General features: G+C 42.6%; 1 pseudogene; it reads right to left on the bottom strand.

The window, feature by feature from the left end:
* Positions 1–23,671: 23,671 nt before the first annotated feature.
* On the bottom strand, positions 23,672–23,819 carry LOC138612269 (U1 spliceosomal RNA; annotated as a pseudogene).
* Positions 23,820–27,133: the final 3,314 nt, after the last annotated feature.

The raw sequence follows: 27,133 nt of genomic DNA, 5'->3' as shown, positions 1-27,133 counted from the left end.
AAACCAACCTCTTTGGGCCTTGCGCCTGGGTTTGCGCCCAGATTGTGCGCCATCTAACTAGCAAAAGTGCGTCAGACCCACCTAAATCACTTAGCGCCATGCACTTTAGACTGTGCGCCTTCCGCCATCTAAATAGGGCCCTAAGTCTTTAAGTTTGGAGCTAACAAGGTTGGCATGAAAGGGTCCTTACTTTATTAATGGACAAAAGGATTATCAGTAAAATGTACAAAGTGCTCAAATGCTTTGTTCTGCAGAAAAATGGCCCCTGTGACTGATATAATACTGTGTGGAAGCATTTCAATCAGGAGGGACTTTTTTATGAGTACATTTATTTTACAAGATTAAAGGGGTATTATGCTAATTTCAAGCTTCATGTTTCACACTGTGTGATACATGTGGAATACCTTAGCACTATTTACAGTAAAAAAAACAAAAACAATGTGCAATGTCTTTGGCGATTAGACCCCATCGTGCTGTCTTCATGTATTCAAAATGGGTAGTGAAGCCGAGAGCAGGATAGGATACCCCTGATGGAGTCTAGACTCTGGTGGTGGTGGTGAAGGTAGGATGGAGGATCAGAGAAGCGGGAAGATGTAGAGAGTGATATGAACCATGAATGGATGATATGAAACAGTCTTCCTTGCTTTAACTTACGGCTGAGCTTCATTTGAATGTTGTAGCTGGTCAAGTTGGAGCTAGTTCTCACTACTTAAGTCCAATGGTTCCAAACCTGGGACCCAGGCCCCTTTAAAGTGTCACAATAATAAATCAGAAAGGTCCTGGAAGATAAAAGGGGGGGCAGGCTGGTAAACAAAGTCCTGCTGCACGAACAACATTATAGGAAATGTCTACACAGCCTGGTTTGAAGGCAGTTTGTGAAATGAAATGTTATCTGTACATTTGTACATACGGACTCTAATTTTTATTTTTGAGACAATTCAAAATGATACTTTCAAAATAAAAGTATAACAATCATTTACTTTATAAACTGAACATTTGTTTCCATATAATTTTGGCTTAATTCTGCTATCATTTTATGAGCTGCTGTGAGGTTGGGTTGGTTTACAATCCTCCTGCCCTTTTTTTGAAAGCGATCACAAGCATGAAAGTATGACATCACTGGTTAATTGTATAAAAATGTTGTGTATAAACACCGGCCTGTATTTTTAATGCATATTTCGGAGCAGTAAGAGTTACTTTGTGGAAGAAATAAAAGTCATTAAATGGAACTAATCAAGTAAAGCACCTCGATATTGTATTTAGAAAAACAGTCACTTCCCCCTCTGAACTCAGTGACCACTTTGATGTCTAATCAACCAAGCGGTTCATCCAGTAGCTGACTCCGGCCATCATTCTAATCTTTTAATTGTATGCCTTCACATCATGCCTTAAGTGAACCTGACTGAGCAGTATACAGCATGTGTTTTTGAAGTTGCTCCCAAACAAACCTTGAAGAATAAAAGTTTGACCACAAGAGGAACTGTCATCACTTATTCACCAGCAAGTGAGGACTCGTGTTTTGACACCTAACTTCAAAGTATCTCAATTCTTTTTCATGTTGGCATTGGAGGAAAGTCAAAAGGATGCCAAATGCAAAATCCGTCACCGAGGTCAAAGCTTCTTCCCGAGATGACAGAGGGGTCGACACATTCATTGTCAGTGCAGAGATACAAGGCCACCTGTCCTTGAAATCCTGTTCCAAGCATTAGCTTTGTCTTTTCTATCCGGCGTGACCAGCTCTCTTTTCTCTTTAGATGCTCTTTCATCTGTTATTTAATGGAGGGATTGCCGACATGAAAGCCATGACCATTTTGCCTTTCATCACAATGACATCATCCCTCTGGCTACACCTGAGAACTGGTCTTATTAAAATGAAATGCAGCATATTAAGAAAATATCCTGGAGTTTATCTCTGCCGTAGTTGAGGGCAGACGTCAGGGTAATCGGGGTTGAAAGCTTCTGCACTGATAATGAATTAGAAACAGGATGCTTGTTCTTGGAATTCCAAACTAGAGTTTAAATTGATTTTAAAATGAGCTTTATTTTGAAATATAGTTCTATTTTTATCCAAATCCATCTATTTGCACAGTTTTCCTCACAAAGAGCTGCTTTCACATTATTTAGAGATCAATAATCAACATTTACAACCCAGACGAAAATGCATTTTTTCCTTTGGTTGGATGATTATCTCTTGACGGCCACAGGACAAAGGCGTGCATCTAAGATCTATATTGATTTGCCATTATTACCTTAAATATAGATTATGATAATGAATAATAGATTGTTTTTCAACAGGGCATATATTACCACTGGCTAATAATGAACGAATTATTCTTGTTTGACACATTCCTGGTCTCCACTGGTACACACTGCCTCCAGGAAATAGCCAAATGCTCGTACTGTTAAAACCCCCCTCATTTTTACAAGGTCATTAAACATATTTTGCAGAAACATATCAGATGCAATTTATTATTTCAAGCAGAGCAATTTATATGTCTTAAAACATGACTGGAACTGGTCGTTCAGTCCCGCCTACGAAACTAAACTTATAACCTGTCACGGAAAAGGAAGCGTAAGTTTTAAATTTTAAGGTCCAGTCTGTGGGACTGGGGTATCTATTGGCAGTGTTATTGGCAGAAATGGAATATAGTATTCATATGAATGTTTTCGAAAGTGTATTTAATCAGGGCGCTGGTTTAGCTCAGTTGGTGGAGCGGGCGCCCCATGTATAGAGGCTGTAGTCCTTGTCGCACTGATCGCAGGTTCAACTCCTGGTCTGCCGATCCATTTGGTGCATGTCATGCCCAAATCTCTACTCCCCACATTTCCTGTCTCTCTTCAGCTGTCCTAAACAATAAAGGCAAAAAGCCAAAAAAATATTCTTAAAAAAAAGTGTAATTAATCCTATAGTAAGAATCATAGAGTTTTACCTTAGAAATAACTCTTACAGAGGACATGGGTGTCATGTTTCTGTTTGGTGTCCATCGTCAGTTCTTGCTTGAGAGGGGAGGGTCCGGGTGGCGGTTGTCTGCTGGTTTCAATTTGCAACCTCACCGTTTGATGCAACTTAATATTTTGCACTGCTCCTTTTAAAACGGTTACAAACTCAATCAGTAGAGTATGATCAAGTTTATTGTAGCTTTAAGCATAATGGGTGGGGACTGATTAGTGCCCTTTGGAGCTTCCAGTGAAATGCTGAAAAATTCTTGACTGTGTAATTTTTGTACTGGTTTTATTTCTTGACTTTACTCTCACTCATACCCTCAGATCATGTTAGTGTTACCTTGCAACACCCAAAATTAAAATACCCAAAATATATTTACAAGTCCTGACCCAGGTATACAGAGAAAACACGACACACAAGCCTCCCAGCGCTGGAATATTAGCACTTTAGCGTTAGCATTATCGGGTATTTAGCTTCCCTGATGCTCTCAGCTGTTCTCTCAGTATCTTACAATCAGTTTCAGTAACAAACAGGGTTTTTAGTACAAGTTGGTACCCCAACTTCCTCACAGTCCTCTTATCTGAGTCCTGATAAGACCTTTAGGACTTGTATATTTATGTTAGTCTCTAAGTTCTTTAGGAAAAACAGCATCTTTGAGGTAGAAAAAGAGAGGATGAAAGTCTTGCTGGCTATTTCCTCCTAAAATGACTAATCAAGGGGCTCAGATGTGCAGTGGCACTGAATAAAACCACTTGATTTTTACAGAAGCTTTCTCTGCTTTTTTTTTATTGAAGAAGTACTGTTTGGCTGTACTCGGTCCCCCGGAGACTCTGGAGACAACTTCAATAGAACACCTGCCCTTATCAGTGTGCTTGACCTATTTCCCCAGCTTCTGCGCTCCATCCCTCCCTCCGCACGGCTCGGCCTGCAGAGGACAGGTAATCCCATTGACACTAGCAGAGACGGATGTAGTGCACCTGTGATCTGGTTATCTCGCCCCATCTCGATCGCTGATAAAGCTGGCAGTGAACCAGCGAGCTTCTTGTAAGAGTTATAGCCTTGTCATAGATCATTGACTGGAGTTCAGCTACATGAGCGTTAAAGTGGATGTTATAGAGGATAACGTTGCGTGGCAATGTTTAATGATGCTGCAGATAATGGCTAGAGCCAAGGAAGCGACAGGAATTCAAGGTAAAAGTGCTGTTTGTATTTACATATCACTGAACTGGGGATGAAAAGAAGCCTTGACTGTACTTTAGCAACACTGTATGTATCAATATGTAATTTCTTAGCTTATGTAATTCGTTTGAATGCAAGAGTGGAAACTAAATCACATAGGATAATGATTTGTGCATTTCTAATCAAGGTAAACCTGCACAAAACAACACACAAATCTGCCTCTTGAGGGCTGCTGCATTATGAAAACAAAGATAAGCAAGGAAAATATAAAAGCACCCTGAGCACGGTCAATAAAGTGATGCTGCTAAACATAAACAAAGTTAAATATTGATGGAGGAAGTGAATCTCCTGGGAGGGGAAAGCAAAGGCGTCTTCTGGTGCCTCTGCGTCTGTCTGAGCTGCAGCGAGGCTTCGGTGAGATTCTGCAGCTATAAAAGATGTGAAGAAGTGAACGCAGTTGCTATCGATGCCGGGGCCTCTCGGTGCTTAACTCGTTTTTTTTTTTTTACTCATTTTAAAACATAATGTGCACTTTGTTTTATCACAGCGGTGCAACTCAATCCGCGCAAGAGTTGTCCACTCATTCAATTAATCGATTTTGCTGTCATCAGCCACTCTCTCCGGCGCGCTCCCTCTCTCTTCCTTTCCGACCTCTCTGCGGGCTTTTGATGGCAGCCGGACGGTCGTAGCGAGGCCCAGCAGGTATTTAAGCTTTCAACGGCTCAGGATAATGTGCATCTAGTGCATGAAGCTAAAAATGTAGCTACTCAGGCCTCCCTAATTCATTTAGCAAAGCCCAAGGAGGCTCTGCGAGGGATATGCAAAATCCATCAGCTGGCGGAGAGAGTTCAGGTGGGAGCGGAGCAAACAAACTGCCTCCAAGAAGCTAAGATGTGTATGTGGAAGAGTTATAATCCTTTGTCAAAATGGATGCTTCCCATCAGATGAGGACTGAAAAGTCACCTAATGTGATTTACTGTGAAGGTATGTAACAGGGAAAGAAAAGGCAGGGTTGATTAGTCTCTGTGCCATCAGATCCAATCTATTCGGTCAGGCCTAAGAGGTAAATTTTTCTCCATTGGAAGCTATTTCTGATTATTGTTTTTCTGCTACAGCCGAGCAGGTTGCATCTTGGGGCCTGTGCAGGAGATGCTCATCTTTCTTGCGAAGAAAACCAGGGCAACCACCTTCTGACAACTCCCTCGACTCCCCTGGCTTAGAGAGCCAGACAGCGAGCACATGCAAACACACGGGCGCTTGCCAACACATACTGTAGGTGGTGATAGACATCTAAGAGGAGGAACACATGCACACGTACTGTACAAGGTGAGAGACACATGCAAGGAGGAGCTGGCAGATGGATGGGGAGTTAGCAAGATGCATTCGAATGTGCTGTGAAATTCAATTCATATTTACTGTTTGTTATTAATCACACAATTCTATGACCTGCAAAACAAAAGCCTCTGTCAATGTGACAAAACTGTCTGTACCATCTTACCCAACTTGCTGTTATTCACTTCACAACTTCTAGCATGATGGGGTTTATTAAAAATACATTTAGGCTTGTCTATTCAGACGCCTTTGTTCTGCACTAAAGAGCAGCGTCGTCTGCAAACTATTTTACGTATTCACGCTCTCACACTGAATTTGCTTTCATGGCTACAGAGGTACTGAGCGCCGTCCTTGACAGATGCGCTGTGGCACGAGTTGTCTCAGGCTGACACAAGGGCTGCAGAGAGTTTTGACAGTGTTCACTCCAAATATCCTGCTGCAAGTGGAGCCGATCAGAATAGATGCCTCTCTCAGCACTGCTAAGCTGAGCTCTGCATCTCAGTCTGTCACCACTGTCAGAAAGCGGGCACCCCAGCTGGATGCTCATTTTACAACACGGCGATGGCCTGTAATGTCTTGTTAAACTCTCAAAGTGACACTTTTTTTCTTTTCTTTTTTCGTGGGGGCATGACTTAAGTTTGGGTCTGGACTGGTACACAGTAGAATGTTAAGTGGAATGGAAAAGGACGAAAACAACAAATAGGGTGAATTCTCATCTCCATTTCAGGTACAAAATGTTACTCCCATCCTCCCACCACAAGAAAACTGGGTAATTGCAGAGTGTCACTGTTTGATCACTACTGAATTGAGTTATCCAAGATCACAGTAAAGACTAACATCAGGCAGTTACAGTTATGTCATAGTATAATGATCACACCCTGGAGTTCACTTCAACATCACTGCAGTAGAAGGTCATGTTGATGTCTGCCCAATCAAGAATTATTAGCTGCTATTAAGCTGTTCATTTCTTTGTTAATTCTCTGTAATGTTAAATATGTGAAAGACTGGAAGTCCAAGAGAACAGAAATCCTGCATGCAGACGAAGCTGTAACTTGGTGCCTTTGTATAGACCAGCTCCAGTCCTGTTTTATATGCTTGAAATAATAAATCATGTCCGATATGTTTTTTCTGCAAAATACGTTTAAGTACCTTGTAAAAATCCTAAAAAATTCCAGAATCTGCATAGTCCCCGCCCACGATGCATATTTACAAGCGCCCCCTCCGTCGCGAAAACAAAACACGTCTCTGCCATCGTTTAGCGGCAACTTGTTGAAACTTGGCTAGCTTGAAATGTATTAGTGGTAACGTTAACGTTAGTAGTCATGAGTGAGTTATGATGACGGTTACAGCTTGCTCGCGCATCGCCGAAGTGGTTGCCATAGGTTACACAAAACGATATGTATAGCGTCACCCCGTCCATTAACGGGATTGGCTCCTTAGGTTTGTGATGTCTCAAACCTGCCAATCTGAAAACGTGTTGTTCAGCCTGTCCTTGGTACACTGCAGTTTAAAAGCAGACAGGCCCAGCCATGGAGATGACTGCTGATGTTGTCTCTGATATGTCTTGTAGCACATGAGATACACCACATGGAGATGTTTACAAGGTTGATTTAGTATCTGAGCCTTTTTACTACATTCATCAAGCTTGTTCTGCTTTTAGAATAAAGAAGTATCTGCAACATTACATCACTTTTGATTGTCGAATATGTTCAGATTGTAAAATAAGTCTTTTAGCAAGTATCAGACTCCATCTAGAATACGCTGCTAAACTTTGTCCAAAAACCCCCATAATAAATGTTTTTTAGAAAGAATCATGATTGCAAAACTTAGAACATTTGCTAAGACGTAAAGTCAAATACGAATCAGCAAAAATTGTTGGCAAAAATGCTTTCATTCCTTTTTAAGCTTTTTTCAAGATTTCAGTGTATTGCTCTATGCTGTATTCATGTCTGGCTTCCTGTTTGGAACGACAGAGACGGACCGCGGCACGTGCTGTGGAAACACGAGCATTGACTTGAATGGGCGCAATCAACTCCGGAGGTTGCGGCGCACACAGAACACACCGGAGACCTGTGGAATTTATTCAGGCTTGAGTCAGCTGGATTGATTAAGATATCTTGTAATGGCGTCAAAGCGTCATAGCAACTTTGGTCAGTAGCAGAGAGTGTATCAAACTATCATGAAAATGAAGCTTGTGTTTTGAACAGTATTCTACCATCAGATGAATATATCAGATATTTATCGCCATGACAATAACACCTGGGTACCTGCTTTAAGGAGAGGTTCACTGTTGCCATCTTCTTTATTTTTTCCTTTTATTTGTTCCATTCCTTCATTTTGATTCCGTTAAACTAAAATCTAAAATTCCCATCACTTGTCTGTAGTTAAAGCCTCCTCTCTCTAACGACAGCCATGAGGCACCTCACAGAGTACACGCTGCATTCCTGCTGAGCCCTCTGGCGATAATAGCCTCCCAACGTGTGGGAATTAGTAAAAAGTTAAGGAAGGACAGAACAAGCCATTTGGATAATAGAACCTTGCAATAATCTCATTAAAAAGAGGCTGATGAGCACAGGGACAAGCCCATTATCCCGCTCCTTTCCCCACATTAGAGGTATTTATTACTTTAGTTTTGTTGTGCTTTTCTCATCAGCACCCTGATTGGGATTCTGCCTGGGTGTTCGGCTGCTGGGCAGGGTGGTCAGAGAGAGCTCCCATCAACACTCAGGTGGAGTGAAATCTCGGACTGACGGAGCTGTCCCTGGCGACTCGGCAACATTGCTAATGGCCTCGCTCGGGGCCTGCCCAGGCATGGCTTGTCGATACAATTCTCCTTCGTTTTTGCCACTTGCCAGTTCCCATCTGGAGCCAATTCATGAGCTGAGATGGTGCGTACCTTTCCCACGAGGTCACCAGCCTGTCTCCGCACAACAGTCCTCCCCTCCACATCCCCTCTGGTCCTCTCTCCTCTCGCTCCGCTGAGCTTCTCTTCAGTGTGACAGGCTGTACAGTGCATCACGGAGAGGCAACGTCCCCTTTACTGTAAGGGTCTTATTTATGAAAGAGGGATAAAAGCGCTGCTGTGGGGCGATGAATACAGCCAAAGCACCACTTCACAATATTTGTCGAGTGTGAAGAAATGTGAGCACAACTTTGGCACAACAAGTGACATATTGGAGACACGGTTAACATTTTTAAAATGGTATCCTGCTTCCTGTTACTTATCTTTATTTGATTGTCAAGACTGGATTTTGGAAACCTTGTATATTAAGATTAAGTTTCATTTTCTTCTGCTGTAAAAGGTAAAAAAACATTCACTATTTTTGTTGATAAAAGGTGCAATGCAGAGATTTCACTTACCCTAAGGAAGCCGCTAGGACGTATTAGCTAACAGTCATGACCTGACGTCCTCTTTTTCTTTAACATGAGTTTAATCACACTGGCTAATAGTTTCTAATGTCCTGTCAGTTATAATTTATAGGCTGGAAAGAAAAAGAGGAGTGTTGATTGACTGCAGTGACAAATGCTAACAACAGTGTGTGTTGCTGTATAACACGGGACTGTTGTTGTTGTTAGCCCACTGGCCATACTAGCTTACCCAGTTTATGCTAGCAACCCTGACTATGCCTCCATCCGGTACACATACTGTTAAGAAGGAGGATCAAATTTGTGGTCAACTATCACCATAGGCATCAGGCCAGAATGCATCAGCCAGGAAACGTAAGATACTTTTAAAAAAGGTTTGTTTCTTCTAAGCAAAATGATTGGGGTTCAATAAGGGGGAACAGAACACAATGACCGTAAATCTGTTTTCGCCATGTCGAGTTTGCAATCCTGCTAGCTACCGGTGCTGTAGCTAGCATTAGCTGGCAGCCTACGGTAACGCTGATTGTTGTGAGGGTGGCGGCTGCGAGGGCAATCATGACGGTGCGTGTCCATGACGAAGATTTAGCAACAATATAGTCAGTGTGCCTTACTTAAAACAGCAAGGAAAACACAAAACAGCACTGCAGCATATTGTAAATAGGAGACATTGTAGCGGCTTGGAACCGGAGACATTTTAATGCGGAGGTGTCACCACTTTACATCGATTAATTAAGCTAGATTATAGTGCCACCGTCTGGGTAAAATACCCTAACACAATAACATACCTCTCTCTGCATTTTTACTAGTTTATTGGTCGCACCAGTATAGAGGACACAGCCCACTTTGTAGATGAAAAAAAATGTATTAAAAGTGAGTCTTACACACCGAATTTTACGATAACTAAAAGTAGGATAAACACTTCTTACCATTCTAAACTGGTGCCTCGTGAAAGCAAAAGAGTGAGTGCAAGGCAGAGCAGTCTTTAAATCAGGAGTGATCAGGTGAATTCCATCTGACTAACGAGAAGTGACAAAAACAACCAATCAAATAATGAGGATTACCACAGTTGTTATTTTTCAAACTGAGCTGAATGCAGGACTCAAGCCATTTGTAAGTGAAAAGTTGGTCCACTGTGATAGTTTCTCTTTACCATAGAGATGGAGGTAAAAACCATCACTCTGCATCCTGGGCAAAATAGTTCTTTCAGCCTGATTGAGTGGTTTTCTTTGGACTGGCTGTTCCATCCATAAAGGACAGACTGTTCTCAACTAAGTTACCTGCTTTTATGAGCTCAGACCACTGTGTCTTCCCCCCATTTGTTACAATGTATTCTCTCTATGAAGGGATCATTTTAGGGCCAGTCTGAAGAGTAGCTTTAGATAATGTTAGAAATGTTTAAATTTCATTTAGCAGACGCTTTCATCCAAAGCGACGTACATCTGGGAGTTAAATACAGCACAAGCGAGGATCGAGACAGGAGGGAACAACGCGAGTAAGTGCCAACAAACAGCTGAAGTTGAGCAAGGCACCGAATCCCCCAACTGCTTTGGGCGCATGTCCATGTGCAGCCCCCTCACTCTGACATCTCTCCATCAATGCATGTCCATTTAGTTGTTTGTGCATGTGTGTATTTCGGACCTATGTGTGTGTAGCATGTTTGTACCAACAGAGTGAAAAAACTGAATTTCCCCTCGGGGGTTAATACCAAAGTATATCTTCTTCTAAATGTCATATGTCAACTTAAAGATTTTTATGTTGCTTTATATGCAGCACAACTGGCACATGCTCTCGTGATATCACACATGACTACTGCAACTCCCTACTGGCAGGCTTTCTGCATGCACATTCAAACCTCTGCAGATGATCCAGAACGCCGGTCTTCAATCAACCCAAAACAGCACACGCCACTCCACTGTTCATATCCCTGCACTGGTTCCCAGTTGCCGCTCACATCAAACTCAAAACCCTGAAACGGCTCCTGCCTACCTGAATGCCCACATTCCATACATGATCTGGGCATGTTTATTTAATTTAGTGTCATTAATAAAGACTTGAATGTACAATGATTGCAATTCGGGGGGAAAAATGAAGCTTATTATTCATCCAAGCCCACTCTTCTGCCAGTGAACACCTGTGGGGTGGACATCGAGGTGGTGCCAACCTATAAATGTCTAGGGGTTCACCTGGATAGCAAGTTGGACTGGTCCCTTAACACAGACACACTCTACAAAAAGGCGCCTCTTTTTCTTAAGGAGGCTCAGATCTCTAGACATCTGCAGTAACATGCTGCAGATGTTTTATCAGTCTGTGGTGGCAAGCGCACTGTTTTATGCTGCAGTCTGCTTGGGAGGCAGTATAAGACACGAGGATGCAAGGCGACTGGAAAAAAGCTGGCTCCGTGATTGGAGCCAGGCTGGACTCACCAGGGGATGTGGTGGAGAGATGCACACTGAAGAAGGTTGAGGCCATTCTAAACAACACAAATCATCTGCTTCATAACACCTTGATGGACCAAAGACGCAACGGTGGTGGACGGCTCCTCTCTCTTCGCTGATGGACGGAGAGATATAGAAGATCTTTTGTACCCACAGCCATCAGACTTTTTAATTCTTCAGTAAATAGTAGATGAGATGCCAGACAAGTGAATTTCCCTTTGGGGATCAATCAAGTTATTGCTATTGTTATTAAAAGACCCCCATTATAGAAAACTCCAACCAGACACATATGTTAGTAGTTTTTCTTCATGTCTTGCACTTCAAATTTTAATGTATCATATATAAACACATATTGGTTGTTAGTGTGCAGGAGCCTGGTTATCTCTTATACATTCAACAACATCTGTCACTTTAGGTGTAAATCACTAACATCCTGCAGCGTTGTTAAAGTGGACTACAATATAAAATGCACTGTTGGATCAGTGCTTGTTGTGCATGTACTCTTAGCCTTCCTGTCAGTTTTCCAAATAATAAAGCGCTAAAGGAGTCTGAGCCGCCTCAGCAACTTCATCTAAAAAAAAAAAAAGTTTTGCTCATCTCATTTCAGAGTGCCTTAGCTTGTGATCCACCAAAACATAAGCCACCATACATAATAAAAACAAAAAGTTTGTAAGCTGCCACAAGTCAAGTGGCGAACAGCAGGAGGCTGTCAGGCAGCGTGGCTGAGGAGGTTATGGTTTCCTCTCACCCAGTCAAAGTGCATATTCATTCACGCTGCTCGGCTCTGGTACAGCACTGAACTGTTCAACTGTGTCTCAAGGGTGAGCATCAGACAGGCATAATTTCAAGGCCATGCACCGATGCTTTCATTACTATGCACAGCCATATTTACCTGTTTAGCTGAGGCGAGAAAGAGTGAACAGGTAGGACTGAAAGAAGCGATGGATCGATTTTAACAGCAGGGTTTTTATATTCTGTGTTAGAGGCGTGAAATCATGATCCATAATTGTTGAAATCAATCATTTATGGGGAACATCTTTTTTGCAGACGTTCTCTTTGACCTTTTAAGAGTCCACAGGCCTGAACATATGTTGGCATACATTGGGCAGACACCCTGGACACTTCACCGCAAGGGATATAACACACACACACATGTTCACAGCTAGTCTGCACTTGGCTGGACATGTATGCCTTTAGAATACGGGTGCAGTTAAAACATATGCAGAAGATTGAGACCGACATCTTCTTTGAACTCACGTGCGGATTTATAACGTTGCTGTGTCTGTACAGTTCATTGTCTCCATGACTCACTTCCAAGTGACTGTTCAGCCATTGATGATGGGCTCAAAAGTGCTTCCATGAATTGCTTTTCAGTGCACAATAACCATTCAATTTTTCCACGTATACTTTAATTGCACGGCATGTTATACTGACACTGAGGGCCACCATGTAACGGTGCGGACCCACTGCACGCGACCAATTCGCCTACAGGAGCAGTCAGAAACGTGAGCGATCAGACACGTTTTTACAACTATTTTTAAAGATTGATCTCGGGATTTATTCATTGATATTAGGTCATTTAAATGAGAATCGATTCAAATCTGAAAAATCTGAAAAGAATGAATGGGGGTGAATTTTCAGCCACTTCAGTTCGTGTTCAGTGAGTACCAGTAAGACCACTGGTTTCCAACCTTTAAGGCTTGTTGCCCCTAAAGTCTTCTTGTCACAAGTAGCCAGCATTTTGCAGCATATTCCTAACAAGTGTACTCTGCAGATTTTATTTAATTGCTCTAACTTCTAACCGTGAACTTGAGTTTATCTTAATTTACTTTGTTTTCTAATGCTAATGTGTTTTATTGATCATTATTTCTATTCTGCTGTTTTTCTCACCATTCGTACCTCACATAAAGCTCTTTGAACTGCCTTTGTGTTTCAAAAGTGGTATATTAATATAGCTGTGTTGCGTTGTTGATTAGTTGTTAACTGTTCAATAAAAAAGAAATTAACCAGAAATTTAAAAACAAATTTATTGGGAAGTTTGTTGAAAAAAAGAATCATCATCTTTTATTCAGCAGGCTGCACGGTGGTGTCATGAGTTCTTGTTGTTCAGTTTTGTATTTAATTTATTCTTGTCACGATTTAGTCTTCTTTAGTTATATAATTTCTTTATTTTTGATTGTTAAGATATCATTTCTTGTTTTATCACGGTCAGTCTTGAGTTTAGCGTTTCCTGTTTTATTTTGTAAGTTCTGGCCCCATGTGTGTCATGTCTCGTTTTACTTCCTGCCTTTGTGTGTTTTCCCTCCTTTCTGATTGTGTGCCCTGCCCTTAGTTAGCCTCACCTGTCCCTAATTACCCCGTGAGTATCTAGGGCGTTTTCACATTAGGTACGATTGCTTCATACCGTGCCCGTGTACGATTGCCCCCCATCTCCTCTCCCCCGCCGGTCAGCTTTCACATTAATAATTTTGTTCCGTACCCGTGTAAAATAAGGAGAAGAGGAGTATCATCCACTACGTAACATTCCTACGGTATCAGCCATGGCTGTGCAGGTCAGAGGATGAGATCGGCAGTGCTGCGTGCATACGCGGATTTCGGAGGTGACATTTTAAAAAAGTAGACAAATAAAAAAGCAGTCCATTTCTGTGTCCCTTAAGGGGGCTTACATATTAGGGACCCAGGCCTGGATCCGAGTACACTTGACCCCTAAGTCCAGTTCGTTTGATTAGTGTGAACACTGTGTACTGTGCTCGGGCACGGTTCGTTAATCCGTACCCAGGTCCACTTGAAAAGGTGGTCTCGAGTACGGTTCACGTGTACTCGGGTACGTTACGCATCAGATATGAAAGCTAACTGTACCAAACCACGGAAGTGCACTGCTTTAGAAATGTCTCCTCCGTGTTTTCCCCTGTGAGTTTTGGTTTAGATTTATTTTGTGGACTTCTCCTGTGTTTTCCCTCTTTTTGTGGGATTATTAGTTGGACTTTTTCCTTTGGATTATTTGTGTTCCTGGATGCCTCACAGTAGCCTTCTGCTTTTTGATTTCCCTTTTTGTCTTTGTTGGAATTATAACTTTGTTTTTGCCATGTGCCTTTAGTTAATTAAGTTTATATATCTTAAGTCTGCATCTGGGTCCTTAACATTTTTTGTTTGAACAATAAACTGTGACAGGTGGTGCAGTGGTTAGCGCTATCTCCTCACCGCTAGAAGGCTCCCAGTTCAAACCCCGATTCGGACGTAGTGGGCCTTTCTGTGTGGAGTTTGCATGCTCTCCCCGTGCATTCGTGGGTTCTCACCAGGCACTCCGGCTTCCTCCCACAGTCCAAAGACATGCTCGTTAGGTTCATTGGTGACTCTAAATTTTGTGAGTAGGTGTGAGTGTGAAAGGTTGTCTGTCTCAGTGTGTCAACCCTGTGATTGACTGGTGATCAGCCCAGGGTGTACGCCGCCTCTCGCCCAGTGACAGCTGGCATAGGCGCCAGCCCCCTGCAACCCTGAACAGGATAAGTTGTATAGGTGAAGAATGGATGGATGGATTTTGTTCAGCATTTTAATGTGTTCATCATCTGACGATCTTAGATAGAACACAGACTTGTAGATAGATGTATACCAGCTGGATACAGGACAGCAGTGTGACATCACTTCATGCAAATGAAAGGTGCTTTTCTTTCGAACATTTGTTCTTCAGGGTTTTTTCCCTGCATTCATCTGCTTGTTCAGTAGACTTTAAACATTTTCAGGGTTGCTGACCGAGTTTGCAGTTCAAGTTTGTGTCCTGTCAAGAGTGTTTCATGTCTCTGTCTCTGTTTTGGGCTGTACAGGATTACCTTGCTGTGTTTATGGAGCCGTGCTGAAGATTCAAACAGCTTCTCTGCAGAGGGCAGAGGCCAGCAATGTTTTGCTTCGAGCATATAGCTCAATGACTGTCACTTTACAGGAAGTGGACCAGAAGTGCCATGCATTAAGTGCTGGGCCCCGCAGACAGAGGCCTAGTGTCAGAGCACCTCACTTCAAAGAAGTACCAGTCCTTCATTCTTGCAGGTCTCTCTCTGGAGCAGAGCACACTGTACCTGACACACGCCGACCATCAGGGAAATATGCCACTTCCCACGCAGTTATACCTCTCTCAAGATGGTGGAAACATACAGAATATCACACAAGGTTTGACTCACTGCACAGAAATGCACGCCGAGGCATCTGTCTCCAACACCCACAGGTCTCTGCTTGGTCCACAGGTCTCTTCCGCATCAATGCCACCCACCAGCTATCCCAGCTGCCAAACAGTGGGTGGTGGGAAGCAAAATAAGCAGGTGTGTGAGGTACAACAACACCTCCTAACACAAAGCACAGTCCCAGAGACACAGAGGTCTCCTGCGGGTGCTGAGGACACAGGCTGAGACCTTGAGTGTCATTCATAGACATTACTTACATTAAGTTCATGCAAAATTACTATCATAAAACTGAATAACTGCAAACGTTTCCTGATCTAAGAAGAAAGCATTGCTGATTGCAAAGTGTTATGATCTCCCCCAGACTCTCTAGAATTTCACCGCCTTCTCCAGGAACTGTTTGGAATAACTTTACATCTGTTTCCAGCGACTTGATGCTGACCAATGCCCAGTTTTATGTCCTGTAAACTAGGCAGGCTCAGCTCAGCTCGGTATGAGGATTGTTCATGATGGAAATCAACTACTGACGTTCCGTTTCAGCTGCAGAGCACCTGCTTATTTGTCTCTGGTGAGTGTCAGATTCACTGTAACAGCAGCTGCAATCCAGCTTACTGCAGGAGTATGATCCCCGCAATTAACAGATTTTCCTGTGTTTTAATTGTAATAAATGGAGTGACGCCTGCGAGCTAGTTCAGGCAGGCAACTGATCAATCACCTGACAAACGCTTCCTCCCAATTTGGCGCTCTATTTAAGCTGCAAGATTCCCAGGTCTCTCCCTCTGCTTTGCTCTGTCATTGCCACCGCTGCCCTGCACCGGTACTGCGCTCATACTTTCAGCCCCTCCACCACCCCTGCATCCACCTGCAGGCGCTGGCTAAGATGGTAGGCTCGTTCGAGATAAGCGAGGCCTGCGCAGAATTGATCGCCGCCTTACCAAGCACATTGCATGACGGTTAGTTAGTTAGTTGTCTCTGAAAACCCGACTGCGCAAGGCTTTGAAGTCCCGCGGGAGCGAGGCAGTCGCAGTTTTCAGGGCAAGGCGACGCAGTTGCTCTCCACCGACTGCACAACGCCATGCATGATGGGAAACGACTTGGTTTGAGTGAAGCAGCCTATTGGCTGAATAAAGCTTTGACATCCCCCACAAGGAAGTGATAAGACGTCTGTCTTATTCATCATTATTCATTCTTTCATTCATCAACTTCATGAAGTGTCAGACAGACACCAAACGATTTTATCAAAGTACTGTCATTCACAAGGCGAGGCGAGCAGCAAACTTGTCAACAAAGAATAGTCCGACTTTATTACTCCTCCCCCCACTGCAATCGGCTACTCTCGCCTGTTGTCGAGGCGAGCCGGCAGTCCTCACGAACGAGCCTAGTATCTGATCGTCAAATTTCTGCATGTAAATAAATCTGTGAGGAGTCAATGCGCCGAGGCGCCAAACACAAGCTATGTTCTGCTGCTGCAGTAAACATTTAAAACTATAACGAACGTGAGTTTTCGGACTGAAATAGGTCAGAGGGATGCCGAAATAACTACACAGTGATGCAGATCTGTTAACAGTAAAAGTCATGCTTTGTCTCCCTGCAAGAGGACAAGCAAACAACTTTGAAAATGCTTGTTTTTTGAATGAGGTTCTGATTGGCCGTTTCTAATGCAATCTAAGGATGTCAGGACAATCTAACTACTAATAGGCTTTTGTTCACATATTCACATATTTTGCTGGACTGCTTGCCTCTTGCCATTTGCTTTTGTAAATGCTTTGTCATGAAATAGAGAACATGAAGACCTACACACCGTTTGTTTTGTACTTATTAAGCCTTATCAATAAATGAAACCTGCCTATGAACTGCATGGAGCCCTCTCCACACAGAACACAGGATCGGCCCATTAATATCAGCCGCAGGCGAATCCTCTAGTAGATCTGTGTCTCCTTCCATCTGGGGAACAACATTTATAATGCAGGATCCAATTATGGAAGAAAGAAGCTTGTCAAGGGCAATGAGCTCTGGTGACCTCTGACCCCACAGCACATTTGTCTGGGCCTACATCTAAATACCCAAGAATGCTGCTGCAGATCACTGCTGCTGTGACGTTCTGACATTCAACTAATTAACATTCCCTGGTTATGTGAGAAAAAAAGAAGTGACTGTTGTAGTTGGTTGAAAAACTGAGCCACGCTTACCTGCACACTCGGTATGTTCCTCTAGTTTCTGTCACCTGTTAATGTAACCACCAATGTGCAGACGTGACGTACCATCTTGAATGTACCACTGCCTCGGGTCCTCAAAAGCTGCACAATTGATGGCACCGGAGAGTGTCACCACCATGTGCCGCCATGTCTCCTTCATCCCTGGAAGACAAGAGAATAAGAGGTGGTTTGTCAGGGAGTTACTGCTGTCGCCCTCATGCAGCTCGCTGAGGACACGGCAGCCAAAATAATCAGACTGCTGCCAAAACACCAGAACACTGGTGGCTCCTCCATGCCAGTGGTGACTCACATAGAGGAGGCCTGCATGGGAAGTGGTAGAGCAAAGTGAGAACTGTCACTGCAGTGGTCTGTCCTCTGTGAGGTGAGGTTAAGGGGACAAAGTGCTGGTCATTGAGAAATTATGACTTTGGTTAAATGCTAAAAAAACACACTGTTTCACTGCTAGACTTTTCCTCCATCTAACCAAAGCATGAAGCATTTGTAAGGCTGCAGTCACAACATGTGGATATTTTAAGATGGAAAGCATCTTTTTCCAAACAACAAATTAATTTTATTGTTAGTGAACATTTGTTAACACTGATATCCATCCATTATCTATACCACTTATCCTGTTCAGGGTCGTGAGGGGGCTGGAGCCTATCCCATCTGTCATTGGGCGAGAGGCGGGGTTACACCCTGGACTGATCACAGGACTGACACATAGAGACAGACAATCTTTCACGCTCACACCTATGTGATATGTTCAGTAGAAACATTTTTGCAGATCTGATAATTACCAACATTTCCTCATTATATAAAAAGAAAAGGTAATCTTAATGTATTCTTCAAAACATATTAAGTGTTAAGTGTGCAAACTAACTGTAGAGATGCAGTAGAAGAGATGTAGTAAATAGAACACATAGGCATTTTCTACTCTAAACCAGCCTCGCACTATGAGTAACGGGATTATCATGTGCACATCTTAAGCCAACGGTTTTGAATAGGGATGGGGACGAAGACTCGAGTACTCGTTGTTGACATCATTATTCGAGTTACATCATTTGCTAGCCCTGTTAGCTGACGTCGTTGCGATGATACCAGAGCGGAGAAGATTAGCCTGCTAATAACGAACATGGTGACTGGAGATATGCTCCCATTCAGTGTTGTGGAAGGAGAAGGCTTCTGTGAGTTGATGGCGTTTGTTGAGCCCACCATCACAGCTACGAGAGTGGAAAAAATGCGACTCAGTATGAAGCAACACAGAACAGAAGTCAATACAGTCCGCTACCGCTGTGACGTTTGACAATAGAATGTTACAACGTCAATTGAATGGAAATGCCCATCCCTACTGAGGAATGACGGTTTGGGTTTAAAGCTAGTTGAACCTGAAATGACACCTTTGCCAGAAGACAATGTACACGTCTGGATGTGTGAAATGCAGTATCTGATCCTCACACACAATAACTACCCTCATGCACAAGCCTATGAAGCCACTCAAACATCCTCCCTGGCTTTAAATGTGAAATGAAAAGGGTGGATCCTCATATCCCTCTGTACTCGACGCTGCTGCTGTTTCTCTCTACCTGCCAGCCTCTCTGAGGTACGGGCCAATATTACACAGCTCTTTTTTTAATGTTCTCTGTAAATCCTGTGGGGAAATTACCTGAGCCCGGTCACCACCGTTTGTGACAGATGGAAAACCTTTCCAAAGGGATTATGACGCCCTAGACTTGCTCTCGTTCTCATTTCTTTTAAAGCCCAGGTATCAGTTATCTGTCAGCAGAGCTCTGGATCGCCTTGACAGAGGTGCATGTGTCTTGGCTCGGCCCCTCGCCAGAGAGCGGATGAAATTCCCCGTTATGACCTCTCTGTCTCTGCCGTTCACAGCTGTCAGGCAACACAATGACACCACGGTGACATTTGAAATGCACCCTAATAGTGCCCTGTTGGGCCTTGTTACCACTATCACACCTACAAAGAAAAGGCTTTATAGTCCATCAAGCGCTTGTGCAACGTTCACAATCACCCCTCCAAATGGGATTAACTTTTAAATACACGTCTAGGATGACACCGTTTGAGCGGGAATTGACCGACTGCTCTATTACAGAGGGTGCTGTTGACTTTTCTTTCATTGAGATATAATGAACTGATGGGAAAGGGTGATTCACGCATGAATGGTTGTCAATACAGGCGGTTGGCAGCATGTCAGGGGGGTTTGCTCTAGTACTGAATCTAAGATCAAACCCAGGGGGAACAAACACACTTGGGGGAAAAAGGAAAAACATATAGAGCATAAAATGCTCTTATAGCATCAAACATACAAGTCAAAATACATACATACACATGACTGTTTCTCCTTCCCTACTGCACGCTGTTATACTATATCGTGGTTCCATACACCTTCACACAGACTCTAATAAGGACTTTGATGACCTTATTATATTCCACAATTCCTCCAGGCCCCAACCAAGGTAGCGTTAACGTCCTTGCAGCACTTTCCATTCCTTTTTAAGTCCTTTCTAAGTCAATAAACCTTCCAAACCAGCTGCACAAGCTAAAACTGCAAGCTGCGAGACAACATCGTGTTAAAGGTCGAATCTCCCTTACATCTATTTTGTCTAATAAACACATCGCTGTTCATATCTTTCTCAAGTATTCTCTTCTTTTGCAACATTTTAAAACCCGTTTTTTGAAGCAGCAGTGAAGTTGTAATCGCTCACATCATCACTACTTTTCGTTTGACACAAGCTCCTTCACGTTATATTGAAACAGTCTGCTGGGACCAGCTTGAGGGCTTCTTCATCCATCTCTACTGAAAAGCAAAAATATAGAGGATGATAAATATCTGTTTAAAATACTCTGGTCCAACATGTGGGACGGCCAACATTTGTACTTCTACTAGAATTGCTGATGATTTTTTATGAAGACCAGCTTTCTAAAAAATAAATGTTATTTGAGTGTTTAACCTTGTAAACATCTCCATGTTGTGTTTTTCATGTGCTACAAGACATATCAGGGACAACATAAGCAGTCATCTCCATGGCTGGGCCTGTCTGCTTTTAAACTGCAGTGCACCAAGGACAGGCTGAACAGCACGTTTTCAGATTGGTAGGGTTTGTGACGTCACAAACCCAAGGAGCCAATCCCGTTAATGGACGGGGTGACGCTATGCATATCGTTTTGTGTAACCTATGGCAACCGCTTCAGCGATGCGCGAGCCAGCTGTAACCGTCATCATAAGTCACTAATGACTACTAACGTTAACGTTACTACTACTGATTACAACATATCAAGCTAGCTTAGTTGCCACTAAACGATGGCAGAGACGTGTTTTTTTTTCCGCGACGGAGGGGGCGGTTGGAAATTTGCATAGTGGGCGGGGACTATGCAGATTCTTGAATTTCTAATGAGGGAGAAGGAGGAGATGCATTGGGAGGATTTTTTTTACAAGGTATTTAAACATATTTGGCAGAAAAAAACATCAGACACAATTTATTATTTAATGCAGACCATATATCTTTAAACATGACAGGAGCTGGTCTTTACATTTATTTTAAATCAATTAAATGTCATCTCAGACTAGTGGCATAAAGGTAACTCAACTGCTTCTACAATATGTATGCTCCTGTTTCCTCCCACAATGCCGCTGTGCCGTTGTTGTGTCCTTCCTTTCAGAGTTTGCATCAAAGTGTATAGAATTTGCTGTGACACATAAGCAGGAAAGAACAGAGGAAACACTTAATGACATGAGCACCTAGCCTTGACCCAGGAGGTAAGGAGACACGATTCAGTGCCTGATTGAAAATACTTAATGGAAGTCTGCATTTAATGTTCTTGTAAGCGCTCGCTTTTCCTACACCATGATATTCCCATTGGTTGCCAGATGCTAATTCTAGACTAAGCACAATATTAGACAGGAGGAGGCTCATTTCCATATGTTCGTCCCTGCACTGGCTTAGAGCAGAGGCTCGATATTCATCGTGTGCAGCCTCACCAGGGGTATAGATATACCTCCTTACATCTTTGACATTCATATAAATGACATTCTCTGTTTCAGCTGCATCAAACCTCCCAGGTCCATTTTTTTTAACTCCCATTAGCTCCAGGGTAAGACAAAGAGAAGTGTCCATGAGGAACTGTTTCAAGAAGTCATTAGAAGAAAACAAAAAAAGACTCAATGCTCAATGCACAGATCATAATTTGCAAGTCTGCTCAGTTTAAATGTGAGTTAATACTGCAAAAGACACGCAATCTACTTATTCCTGAGGAGAAAACAGAGCCTCATATGTGCCCAAAGTGTAGGAGCAGTCCAGAACCTTCATAAAAACAGCATCACATTCAGTAGTATATATGATTTCATCATTACATTACATAATTGTACCTTTTGTCTTTAACAGAAAAGCGCATGACAAGATTGGAAGCCTTTTTTAAGCACTGTATTTTACATTTTGTGCCATGGGGTGAGATTTAAAGGGATTATTCGCCAATTTTCAACCCTTTCTCTATTGAAGTGAGGTAAATAGTGTGAAAAACGCCCGCAGTTGTTGCTGATGTTCTGTGTGTGCCAGGGTGCAGCTCTGCAAAGCTGCTAAATCTGTTGTACTTCTGGCATCGGCACGGTCATCTGACTTGCAGTGACATATTTGGGGGGCCCCCGCAAAAAACTATTTTCATGATTTGCAACCTGGTTATAAAAGGACTACAAATAGGAAAAATGGAATCCCAGTGTATGATGGTTGAGGTTGTCATGACAAAATGCAAACGGCTGACTTGGATATTGAGCCATATTTATGCGAGCCAGAATATTTGGCGTTGGGGCCCGAGGCTGCAGCTGCTCTCGCACAGTGCATCCTGGTACATGTAGGCACTTCAAGCACGGCTCTGCAGGTACAAGAACTATTTAACTACATTTACCATAAATACCTATTGAACATCCACAGAAAGCATTGCAAAAAATAAATGCATAGATACTTTATTGTGGACTGCAGACCACAACACGTCACGTTCATCCTTTAGCACACACATTCACACTCTGTTGGCAGAAGCTACAATGCAAATCTCCAATCAGGATTTAACTATTTACACTCATTCTATATGCCGATTGCTATGCCTTCGGAGACAACCGACTCTTCCACTGAGCCACAGCTGCCCCAAATACAATTATTTGTTAGCTGATTAGAGTCTTTCATGTCTATGCATTAAGACAGGAGCAAGAGCCAAGAGGTGATTAGCTTAGCAAAACAGCTAGCCTCACTCTGTGCGGATTCAGAAATAATCACACACTGTCAGTTCTAACAAGGTAAGTTTACTTAATAAAATAGGAAACCGATTACCTTGGGAAAAGTATGTAGCAGAACTTAACTGTGTCGAGTCATGTGGAAGGATTATGTGCTTAGAATGAACAATGAACATGCGTTATTTGAGTAAGCTGTACTTTTAGATGTGAGCACTTAATGTCTCCAAGTACACTGTTAAACCTGATCAGTTAGTTCAACTCAAACCATTTGAGGAAACCAAACTCTTTTAATTGGGGAAGAGAGAGTGGGGATGACACCCGGCAAAGGGCCGAGGGCGGGAGTTGAACCCGGGACCGCCGCATTGAGGACTGTAGCCTCTGTACATGGTCGCCGATTTAACTGCTGAGCTAAATCGCAGCTCGTTACTTAACTAAATGAAGTAAACAGCACCCGTTCTGTTCAGTGTATTGAACTTCAAATGAGTGAGTATTTCAACTTATCAATTAAGTAAGATGAACCAAGTTAAGTAGTTTATCTCAACTTAAAACTCTCCTGTGTTGACTCATTTCAATTGAGAAACCTTTTAAGTTGCATTAACACAAAACAAGTACCGTGAAGTTTGGTGTATAAGACGCATTTTTCATACATTTTTTCATCTATGTATAGAAAAATGTATCGTTTGTTTTTCAGTAGCTTCCATGTCATGTGACCCAGTGTCCTCAAATCAACTCACTTGAACAAATAAGACACACCTCATTACATTGGATGTAATGGCTGCTAATATTTTATAAGATAAGATAATCCTTTAAGTAATCTGGGGAGAGCGCGAACGCAGTCCCCCACTACCAGAAATGATGCAGTCGAGATTCCCGCATAGGTCAGCCCAGCCGGAGTACAATGACTAGGCCTCACCATGGGTGAACCACCTTCTTGATCATGGTATCTCCCTGCCAGGTAAGTATAGTACAGGTAAGTATAATATTTTATATTAATATTTTAATGTAACATTTTATGTTTTTTTCAATAGCTTCCATGTCATGTGACCCGGCGTCCTCAAATCAAAGTCAGATCACTTTGACAAATAAGATAGAAATCATAACATTAGATCATGTTGCTTATTAGCAACAGCTCTAAAGCTCACTAAATATTACTTATTGCCTTTTCAATTCAATTCTACACAAACATAACCATAAAAATTCACTTGGAAACTTTAGGGGTAAGATTTTTTTTTCTGTTAGTAAAAAAATAAAAGAACATGTATCATTTAAAGTGTTCTTTTAATTCGGTGCAAAACAGTGCAGGCTTGTATTTGTTCAGTGTTTTGCAGTCACAACTGAAAACATCACGTAATTCACAAGATCTCACAGCATTGTAAAAACGCCCTCCTTTTTGGTGTGAATACAAGAACCAGGAAGTGTCTGTAGCACAGTGGTTGTTTGGGAAAATGAACTGTTACTTGCCATCTTAGTTGTTTCAAGTGAAGGTGGTAATTAGCGAGTTTTAAACGGTTCATTTTCAGACTTTGACTCAAACCAGGCTGCCTGCCTTAGAGGCTCGAGCGCAGCGCACAGACTGGAGAGTTGTGTTGATGTTCTCCTCCGACTGTTACAAAAAAAAAATAAGTCAAACTATTCCTTTAAGTTTTGATTTGTTATTTCCTTGGGAAAAGTTGACTTAACCAAAAAACCCAAATTAAAGAAAAATCCCAAACTGCAGCAGTAAACGAGCTCTCTCGCGCTCCCTTTGGACTTCTGGGTAAATCTTTAATATTTAAACTGTTAACTCCTGCTTTCATTAAAGACTGTCATCGTGGGGACATTTTGTTTTGCATGTTTAATTTGTTTTTTAAAACTGTTTTTAAAGCAAAATAAAACCTACATAGGACTGTTAGAGAGTGAATATATGAATGAAACCTTTTTTACAGCATGAAGTACTTTGTCCCTTTTTATTCCCGAGATGTCACCATTTAATTGAAAGACAGAATGATTAGGGCGGAAGAAGAGAGTCAGATCTTCTCGAGAGTAAAAGCAAAAAGGCTCTGATTTTAAACTGACATCTGAAAATTAAGTCCTTTAACTGGCCCAACCTCAGAAAAAAGGGGGGGAAAGAAAGCAACGGGGAGGGTAATCTTTAGAGACAGGGTTGTAATTTTGCTAAGTGAGTCATCAAAGATAGCCATTTAATCCCTGATTTGTCCCAGACAGGAAGAGAGAGAACTCTTTTGATCAGGAAATGAGGCCAAAGCTGGGCCTCCAGAGAAATACCCAAATCCATTTTGGGGATTGGAGTCAATTCTGGGAATGAAAAGATCAACAAACTATTTGTCAAACTGCAAAGCCTGTGGTTATCTAATTAGGTTAAATATACACAAATGAGGCTATTGCTGCACAGGAGCTACCAATCTACGAGGGGGAGTTCTGGGAATTCAAATTGCCATCCAGTTCCTAGAGAAGAACGAGGTGCTGTCGTGATTATGATATGTTTTGGATGCATAGTAAACATGCCATGCGCTCTTATGCAACCGTCATCCTCGCACACAGGAATATCACCGCTTCAGCAGCCGTCGTCTATTATTGAACAGAAAGACAGAGAAAAACTGCAGGTGGTTGGCGTTTAATATTTAAGAGCATTCGCTGGATTCCACTACCTGCCTTGCATACTGAAGGAAAGCTGAGGCTCTCTCAGCAGACCTGGCCTGCAGACCCTGTGGCCCCCACGCCGCCCTCCATCCCGCAACACCCCCCTCTCTCAACCCGACCTCTGGTCTCTCCTTAAAGCCCGGCATGCACCCAAACACTTCGCCGTCATGCCTTATTCATTTTCCATAACATGAACATCACAAGTAACTCCCCGTCTGTCGGCCACTCTTCGGATTCTGGGATTAATGTAAATCCTGACAAACAAAAGAGGATTCCGTAGTGGATGATAATGGATAGGCGCTATTTGCATTGTAATATGAATGCATTAGATCCGTCTATATCCAGGAGACGGCTGCCTGTTTCAGCGCTGATGTGACGTTTTGTTTCAGAGGGGAACATTTCCTCCAGATGAGAAGCCGAGATAGGTCTGTCCTTTTTCATCTGCGGCAATGTTTATCATGATTCCTACGCGCTCCTTTTCTTTTCTGACAAATCAGCAGCGGCGCTTTTACACCAACATTTAGGGGAAGAAATGCCTACACGCTCCCTCGGGACCCCCAATTCTTTATCTTGTCGCTTTTGTCCTCTCGGAGGCTCTCAGCGGGAGAAGATGCAATGTTTTTATGTTTAAAATGAAAAGAGGTGTCATGAGGCGTCGCTAAATGCACGGGGACTGCGTTTGATTGCTCCGCTCTGGTACGAGGGGCTGCTCTCGTGTCTGTTTGGTGCCTATCACTTGCTGCCGGTTTGCCTCATCATAAATAATGCAGCCTGCATCCTGCCCACCCAACAAACACCTAAATGAAGCGAGCCTGCATTGCAGATTCTCACAATGAGTAAGGTTACTTCAAGGAGCGCGGCGAAACACGGATGAGAAAACAACAGGGAGCTTTTGATGAGGACGCCTCGTTTTGAGGGCGGTGTTTACAAATGTGTGTATTTTCGTCTGAATCATGTGTGTGTGTCGGTTCTTGTGTACATGTATCTGCTGGTGTGGGTGGAATAAATAAAAGTACCATACATATACGGTGGGAGTATAGAGGAAGAACAGAGGAGTCTATGGCTGAATCCGTAAGCTTGTAAAATACAGTAGCTCCGTCTCCAAAAATATCATGTTTTTTGGGAGGGATGAGATTGGCAGAAAAAAATAAGCGATGACAGTTATCTTCCACATAAAAGTCTGCTCAAGCAATGCTCCAGAAAAACTTGTGGCTGAGACATTCCTACAATGGAGTATCTGCTTCTCCTCCGCTCTTTAATCACCCCACTTTCTGATGAAATAGTTCGGCTGGAGGCCTGTAAACTGAAGCAGCACAGACAAGTCAACAGTTCTGTGAATGCAGCAAAGCAGTGAACAGCTGAATGTACCAACATGTAATCCATACATACTCTGTGATGGGCTGTAGTTAACTGTGAGTCTCTAAAGGTAAAGGTAATAAAACCAGCTAGAAACAAGAATGCAGCTGTTTCACATGTTAAAGAGACTTTAAGTCACATGCTGCTAACTGTACAACAGGCCATAAGCAAAAGTTAGACAATCTATCTAACTACGTATCTACCTATCTTTATCTGTCTATCCATCTCTATCAATGTCTCTCTATCCATCTCTACCTATCCATCTATCTATCTATCTATCT

The sequence above is a fragment of the Semicossyphus pulcher genome, unplaced genomic scaffold, assembly GCF_022749685.1.
Source record: "Semicossyphus pulcher isolate SPU_LCO1_2020_fin unplaced genomic scaffold, fSemPul1.0.p SCAF_7, whole genome shotgun sequence".
Lineage (NCBI taxonomy): Eukaryota > Metazoa > Chordata > Actinopteri > Labriformes > Labridae > Semicossyphus > Semicossyphus pulcher.
This window is presented reverse-complemented; position numbering and strand designations above follow the sequence as displayed.